Source organism: Oncorhynchus kisutch, linkage group LG20 (assembly GCF_002021735.2).
Source record: "Oncorhynchus kisutch isolate 150728-3 linkage group LG20, Okis_V2, whole genome shotgun sequence".
NCBI classification, from domain to species: Eukaryota; Metazoa; Chordata; class Actinopteri; order Salmoniformes; family Salmonidae; genus Oncorhynchus; species Oncorhynchus kisutch.
This window is the reverse complement of record NC_034193.2, coordinates 13,359,089-13,368,176: the sequence shown is the minus strand read 5'-3', so window position 1 is coordinate 13,368,176 and position 9,088 is coordinate 13,359,089.

The window sequence follows — 9,088 nt, the reverse complement described above, 5'->3', positions numbered from 1 at the left end:
TACATGTCTGTTTTACCGTTTTGAAATTTAAGCACTATTTAAGCACTGTAGATCTAGTCCCCCCACATTTTGAAGACGTCAAGTATTTAGACAAATTTCACTGAGTGCACCAAAGTAGTCAACATTATTTGGTCCTATTTTAAATTGTTTTATTTTATTTTACCATTATTTAACCAAGTGGCCTAGTTGAGAACAAGTTCTCATTTACAACTGTGACCTGGCCAAGATAAAGCAAAGCAGTGCGGCACAAACAACACAGAGTTACACATGGAATAAACAAACAAAGTCAATAACACAATAGAAAAAGTATATATACAATGTGTGCAAATGAGGTAAGATAAGGGAAGTAAGGCAATAAATAGGCCATAGTGGTGAAATAATTACAATTTAGCAATTAAACACTGGAGTGATAGATGTGCAGAAGCTGAATGTGCAAGTCGAGATACTGGGGTGCAAAGGAGCAAAACAATAAATAACAGTATGGGGATGAGGTAGTTGGATGGGCTGTTTACAGATGCGCTATGTACAGGTGCAGTGATCTGTGAGCTGCTCTGACAGCTGGTGCTTAAAGTTAGTGAGGGAGATATGAGTCTCCAGCTTTAGTGATTTTTGCAGTTCGTTCCAATCATTGGCAGCAGAGAACTGGAAGGAAAGGTGGCCAAAGGAGCAATTGGCTTTGAAACATACCATATTCCTAGCACGCAATGACTACATCAACAATGTGACTACAAACTCCTTGGATGCAGTTGTGTTTTGGGTTCTGTTTTGTTCAATAAAGGGTCTATACACCAAAGCATGCTAAACTCTTTACCAATAATGGGGAAGATTAGCAATTGTTTTGGGGGGGGTTATCATTGTCCCTCTAACATTTGCACTCATCATTCACAATTAATTCAGGATTATCCATAATCATGGTAACATCCACATTCATGTAGAAGTTTTCACAACCACCTTTTAATCTTACTTGCAATAAAAGTGACTACAAAATGACAATATATTAGTCAGTTGTACAACTGAATGCCTTCAACTGAAATGTGTCTTGCACATTTAACCAAACCCCTCTGAATCAGAGAGGTGTGGGGGGCTGCCTTAACGACATCCACGGTGCCTGGAGAACAGTTGTTTAACTGCCTTGCTCAGGGACAGAACTACAGATTTTTACCTTGTCAACTCGGGGATTCGATCAAGCAACCTTTCGGTTACTGGCCCAACGCTCTAACCACGAGGCTACCTGCCACAGTATTCACCATTCACTTCCGATTGGACAACACATAATCCAAAACAAGCTGTAAATGCATCCAACAACTTTGTAGAGTCACAAGCTTGATGTAGTCATTATGTCCTAGGAATATGGGACCAAATACTAAAAACTGTTGACTACATTAGTACACTGTAAGTGAAATTTGTTCAAATACTTATGACACCTTCAAATGGGGGGACTAGATACATAAAGTGCTTTCATTTCTAAATGGTAAATCAGAGATGACAATACCCTCAAATAAAAGGTGATATTCTGTATTGTCACCTCATATCAAACATTCGACATTCATCAAATCAAATCAAAATTATTGATATAGCCCTTCGTACATCAGCTGATATCTCAAAGTGCTGTACAGAAACCCAGCCTAAAACCCCAAACAGCAAGCAATGCAGGTGTAGAAGCACGGTGGCTAGGAAAAACTCCCTAGAAAGGCCAAAACCTAGGAAGAAACCTAGAGAGGAACCAGGCTATGTGGGGTGGCCAGTCCTCTTCTGGCTGTGCCGGGTGGAGATTATAACAGAACATGGCCAAGATGTTCATGTAGTTCACCCCCATCTTCTACACACAGGCAAACAGAGCACTGTGTGTGTGATGATATACGGTGCATTCGGAAAGTATTCAGACTTTTGACTTTTTCCACATTTTGTTACATTGATTGGACATGATTTGGAAAGGCACACACCTGTATATACGGTCACACAGTTTGTGTCAGAGCAAAAACTAAGCCATGAGGTCGAAGGAATTATCCGTAGAGCTCCGAAACAGGATTTTGTCGAGGCACAGATTTTAGGAAGGGTACCAAAATATTTCTGCAGCATTGAAGGTCCCCAAGAACACAGTGGCCTCCATCATTCTTAAATGGAAGAAGTTTGGAACCACCAAGACTCTTCCTAGAGCTGGCTGCCCGGCCAAACTGAGCAATCGGAGAGAAGGGCCTTGGTCAGGGAGGTGACCAAGAACCCGATTTTCACTCTGACAGAGATCCAAAATTCCTCTGTGGAGATGGGAGAACCTTCCAGAAGGACAACCATCTCTGCAGCACTCCACTAATCAGGCCTTTATGGTAGAATGGCCAGACGGAAGCCACTCCTTAGTAAAAAAAGGCACATGACAGCCCGTTTGGAGTTTGCCAAAAGGCACCAAAAGACTCTCAGACCATGAGAAACAAGAACCTCTGGTCTGATGAAAGCAAGATTGAACTCTTTGGCCTGAATGCCAATCGTCATGTTTGGAGGAAACCTGGCACCATCTCTAACAACCGCAGGACTGGGAGACTAGTCAGGATTGAGGGAAAGATAAACGAAGCAAAGTACAGAGAGATCCTTGATGAAAACCTGCTCCAGAAGCCTCAGGACCTCAGACTGGGGCGAAGGTTTTTCTTCCAACAAGACAACACCCTAAGCACACAGCCAATTTTTATAAATGAGCAAAAATGTATAGAAACTGCCCGGCCAAGCTGATTTAGCTTTGTCATTATGGAGTATTGTGTTTAGATTGAGAAAAAAAAACAATTGTAATCAATTTTAAAATAATGCTGTAAAGTAACAAAATGTGAAAATGGTCAAGAGGTCTGAATACTTTCTGACGGCACTGTATAAGCTCTGCTCTATGAAGGCTGTGTCTTGACTCCAGGCAGGGTGGGCATGGCCTGTTGGAGCTCTAGACCCCTGCAGTCCACAGCCAGGAGGCCTGGTGTAGGGGATGGGGTGGAAATAGAGGCCACAGAGAAGCCGATCACTGCATCCAGCTGGGCGACGACATCACTCAACGACTGCAGGGAGTCCACATAGCCTGGGGAGGTCAAAGGACATAGTTTAAAGGGGGGGGGCAACAGGAAATATTTAGAAATTCAATTCCTACATGGATCTCTAATTCTAATTAAAATTGTACTGATAAGAAGTTGCAGAGTGTGTGTTTGTTCTCACCCGAGGCGATGGCATTGTGAGCCTCATACTCCTCATTCAGAGAACTCAGCTGACTGCACACACACACACACACACACACACACAGAAAGTGATCATATTGCGACAGACCTGTTGCTGAACCGGACTCTGTTCTTCTGTACGTCCAGCATAGGGAACTTATTGTTGCTTAGACTCCTCTCCTCTTTACAGGTCACCTTCAGGTAAAACCCAACACGCTGTCAGACTCCTCTCCTCTTTACAGGTCACCTTCGGGTAAAACCCAACACGCTGTCAGACTCCTCTCCTCTTTACAGGTCACCTTCAGGTAAAACCCAACACGCTGTCAGACTCCTCTCCTCTTTACAGGTCACCTTCAGGTAAAACCCCAACACGCTGTCAGACTCCTCTCCTCTTTACAGGTCACCTTCAGGTAAAACCCCAACACGCTGTCAGACTCCTCTCCTCTTTACAGGTCACCTTCAGGTAAAACCCAACACGCTGTCAGACTCCTCTCCTCTTTACAGGTCACCTTCAGGTAAAACCCAACACGCTGTCAGACTCCTCTCCTCTTTACAGGTCACCTTCAGGTAAAACCCAACACGCTGTCAGACTCCTCTCCTCTTTACAGGTCACCTTCAGGTAAAACCCAACACGCTGTCAGACTCCTCTCCTCTTTACAGGTCACCTTCAGGTAAAACCCAACACGCTGTCAGACTCCTCTCCTCTTTACAGGTCACCTTCAGGTAAAACCCAACACGCTGTCAGACTCCTCTCCTCTTTACAGGTCACCTTCAGGTAAAACCCAACACGCTGTCAGACTCCTCTCCTCTTTACAGGTCACCTTCAGGTAAAACCCAACACGCTGTCAGACTCCTCTCCTCTTTACAGGTCACCTTCAGGTAAAACCCCAACACGCTGTCAGACTCCTCTCCTCTTTACAGGTCACCTTCAGGTAAAACCCAACACGCTGTCAGACTCCTCTCCTCTTTACAGGTCACCTTCAGGTAAAACCCAACATGCTGTCAGACTCCTCTTTACAGGTCACCTTCAGGTAAAACCCAACACGCTGTCAGACTCCTCTCCTCTTTACAGGTCACCTTCAGGTAAAACCCAACACGCTGTCAGACTCCTCTCCTCTTTACAGGTCACCTTCAGGTAAAACCCAACACGCTGTCAGACTCCTCTCCTCTTTACAGGTCACCTTCAGGTAAAACCCAACACGCTGTCAGACTCCTCTCCTCTTTACAGGTCACCTTCAGGTAAAACCCAACACGCTGTCAGACTCCTCTCCTCTTTACAGGTCACCTTCAGGTAAAACCCAACACGCTGTCAGACTCCTCTCCTCTTTACAGGTCACCTTCAGGTAAAACCCAACACGCTGTCAGACTCCTCTCCTCTTTACAGGTCACCTTCAGGTAAAACCCAACACGCTGTCAGACTCCTCTCCTCTTCACAGGTCACCTTCAGGTAAAACCCAACACGCTGTCAGACTACTCTCCTCTTTACAGGTCACCTTCAGGTAAAACCCAACACGCTGTCAGACTCCTCTCCTCTTTACAGGTCACCTTCAGGTAAAACCCAACACGCTGTCAGACTCCTCTCCTCTTTACAGGTCACCTTCAGGTAAAACCCAACACGCTGTCAGACTCCTCTCCTCTTCACAGGTCACCTTCAGGTAAAACCCAACACGCTGTCAGACTCCTCTCCTCTTTACAGGTCACCTTCAGGTAAAACCCAACACGCTGTCAGTCTCCTCTCCTCTTCACAGGTCACCTTCAGGTAAAACCCAACACGCTGTCAGACTCCTCTCCTCTTTACAGGTCACCTTCAGGTAAAAACCCAACACGCTGTCAGACTCCTCTCCTCTTTACAGGTCACCTTCAGGTAAAACCCAACACGCTGTCAGTCTCCTCTTTACAGGTCACCTTCAGGTAAAACCCAACACGCTGTCAGACTCCTCTCCTCTTTACAGGTCACCTTCAGGTAAAACCCAACACGCTGTCAGACTCCTCTCCTCTTTACAGGTCACCTTCAGGTAAAACCCAACACGCTGTCAGTCTCCTCTTTACAGGTCACCTTCAGGTAAAACCCAACACGCTGTCAGACTCCTCTCCTCTTCACAGGTCACCTTCAGGTAAAACCCAACACGCTGTCAGACTCCTCTCCTCTTTACAGGTCACCTTCAGGTAAAACCCCAACACGCTGTCAGACTCCTCTCCTCTTTACAGGTCACCTTCAGGTAAAACCCAACACGCTGTCAGTCTCCTCTTTACAGGTCACCTTCAGGTAAAACCCAACACGCTGTCAGACTCCTCTCCTCTTCACAGGTCACCTTCAGGTAAAACCCAACACGCTGTCAGACTCCTCTTTACAGGTCACCTTCAAGTAAAACCCAACACGCTGTCAGACTCCTCTTTACAGGTCACCTTCAGGTAAAACCCCAACACACTGTCAGACTCCTCTTTACAGGTCACCTTCAGGTAAAACCCCAACACACTGTCAGACTCCTCTTTACAGGTCACCTTCAGGTAAAACCCAACACGTTGTCAGACTCCTCTCCTCTTTACAGGTCACCTTCAGGTAAAACCCAACACGCTGTCAGTCTCCTCTTTACAGGTCACCTTCAGGTAAAACCCAACACGCTGTCAGACTCCTCTCCTCTTCACAGGTCACCTTCAGGTAAAACCCAACACGCTGTCAGACTCCTCTTTACAGGTCACCTTCAGGTAAAACCCAACACGCTGTCAGACTCCTCTCCTCTTTACAGGTCACCTTCAGGTAAAACCCATCACGCTGTCAGACTCCTCTTTACAGGTCACCTTCAGGTAAAACCCAACACGCTGTCAGACTCCTCTCCTCTTTACAGGTCACCTTCAGGTAAAACCCAACACGCTGTCAGACTCCTCTCCTCTTTACAGGTCACCTTCAGGTAAAACCCAACACGCTGTCAGGCTCCTCTCCTCATTACAGGTCACCTTCAAGTAAAACCCAACACGCTGTCAGACTCCTCTCCTCATTACAGGTCACCTTCAAGTAAAACCCAACACGCTGTCAGACTCCTCTCCTCTTTACAGGTCACCTTCAGGTAAAACCCAACACGCTGTCAGACTCCTCTTTACAGGTCACCTTCAGGTAAAACCCCAACACGCTGTCAGACTCCTCTTTACAGGTCACCTTCAAGTAAAACCCAACACGCTGTCAGACTCCTCTTTACAGGTCACCTTCAGGTAAAACCCAACACGCTGTCAGACTCCTCTCCTCTTCACAGGTCACCTTCAGGTAAAACCCAACACGCTGTCAGACTCCTCTCCTCTTTACAGGTCACCTTCAGGTAAAACCCCAACACGCTGTCAGACTCCTCTTTACAGGTCACCTTCAGGTAAAACCTGGACCCGTACAAATCAGCTGGGCTTGACAATCTGGACCCTCTATTTCTGAAACTATCTGCCACCATTGTCGCAACCCCTATTACCAGCCTGTTCAACCTCTCTTTCATCTCGTCTGAGATCCCCAAGGATTGGAAAGCTGCCGCAGTCATCCCCCTCTTCAAAGGGGGAGACACCCTGGACCCAAACTGTTACAGACCTATATCCATCCTGCCCTGCCTATCTAAGGTCTTCGAAAGCCAAGTCAACAAACAGGTCACTGACCATCTCGAATCCCACCGTACCTTCTCCGCTGTGCAATCTGGTTTCCGAGCCGGTCATGGGTGCACCTCAGCCACACTCAAGGTACTAAACGACATCATAACCGCCATCGATAAAAGACAGTACTGTGCAGCCGTCTTCATCGACCTTGCCAAGGCTTTCGACTCTGTCAATCACCATATTCTTATCGGCAGACTCAGTAGCCCCGGTTTTTCGGATGACTGCCTTGCCTGGTTCACCAATTACTTTGCAGACAGAGTTCAGTGTGTCAAATCGGAGGGCATGCTGTCCGGTCCTCTGGCAGTCTCTATGGGGGTGCCACAGGGTTCAATTCTCGGGCCGACTCTTTTCTCTGTGTATATCAATGATGTTGCTCTTGCTGCGGGCGATTCCCTGATCCACCTCTACGCAGACGACACCATTCTATATACTTTCGGCCCGTCTTTGGACACTGTGCTATCTAACCTCCAAACAAGCTTCAATGCCATACAACACTCCTTCCGTGGCCTCCAACTGCTCTTAAACGCTAGTAAAACCAAATGCATGCTTTTCAACCGGTCGCTGCCTGCACCTGCATGCCCGACTAGCATCACCACCCTGGATGGTTCCGACCTAGAATATGTGGACGTCTATAAGTACCTAGGTGTCTGGCTAGACTGCAAACTCTCCTTCCAGACTCATATCAAACATCTCCAATCGAAAATCAAATCAAGAGTCGGCTTTCTATTCCGCAACAAAGCCTCCTTCACTCAAGCCGCCAAGCTTACCCTAGTAAAACTGACTATCCTACCGATCCTCGACTTCGGCGATGTCATCTACAAAATGGCTTCCAACACTCTACTCAGCAAACTGGATGCAGTCTATCACAGTGCCATCCGTTTTGTCACTAAAGCACCTTATACCACCCACCACTGCGACTTGTATGCTCTAGTCGGCTGGCCCTCGCTACATATTCGTCGCCAGACCCACTGGCTCCAGGTCATCTACAAGTCTATGCTAGGTAAAGCTCCGCCTTATCTCAGCTCACTGGTCACGATGGCAACACCCATCCGTAGCACGCGCTCCAGCAGGTGTATCTCACTGATCATCCCTAAAGCCAACACCTCATTTGGCCGCCTTTCGTTCCAGTACTCTGCTGCCTGTGACTGGAACGAATTGCAAAAATCGCTGAAGTTGGAGACTTTCATCTCCCTCACCAACTTCAAACATCAGCTATCTGAGCAGCTAACCGATCGCTGCAGCTGTACATAGTCTATTGGTAAATAGCCCACCCTTTTCACCTACCTCATCCCCATACTGTTTTTATTTATTTACTTTTCTGCTCTTCTGCACACCAATATCTCTACCTGTACATGACCATCTGATCTTTTATCACTCCAGTGTTAATCTGCAAAATTGTAATTATTTGCCTACCTCCTCATGCCTTTTGCACACATTGTATATAGACCCCCCCTTTGTTTTCTACTGTGTTATTGACTTGTTAATTGTTTACTCCATGTGTAACTCTTTGTTGTATGCTCACACTGCTATGCTTTATCTTGGCCAGGTCGCAGTTGCAAATGAGAACTTGTTCTCAACTAGCCTACCTGGTTAAATAAAGGTGTTCTCAACTAGCCTACCTGGTTAAATAAAGGTGTTCTCAACTAGCCTACCTGGTTAAATAAAGGTGTTCTCAACTAGCCTACCCGGTTAAATAAAGGTGAAATAAAAATTAAATTTTTTTAAAAAAAAGGTAAAAACCCAACACGCTGTCAGACTCCTCTTTACAGGTCACCTTCAGGTAAAACCCAACACGCTGTCAGACTCCTCTCCTCTTTACAGGTCACCTTCAGGTAAAACCCCAACACGCTGTCAGACTCCTCTTTACAGGTCACCTTCAGGTAAAACCCAACACGCTGTCAGACTCCTCTTCTCTTTACAGGTCACCTTCAGGTAAAACCCCAACACACTGTCAGACTCCTCTTTACAGGTCACCTTCAGGTAAAACCCAACACGCTGTCAGACTCCTCTCCTCTTTACAGGTCACCTTCAGGTAAAACCCAACACGCTGTCAGGCTCCTCTCCTCATTACAGGTCACCTTCAAGTAAAACCCAACACGCTGTCAGACTCCTCTCCTCATTACAGGTCACCTTCAAGTAAAACCCAACACGCTGTCAGACTCCTCTCCTCTTTACAGGTCACCTTCAGGTAAAACCCAACACGCTGTCAGACTCCTCTTTACAGGTCACCTTCAGGTAAAACCCCAACACGCTGTCAGACTCCTCTTTACAGGTCA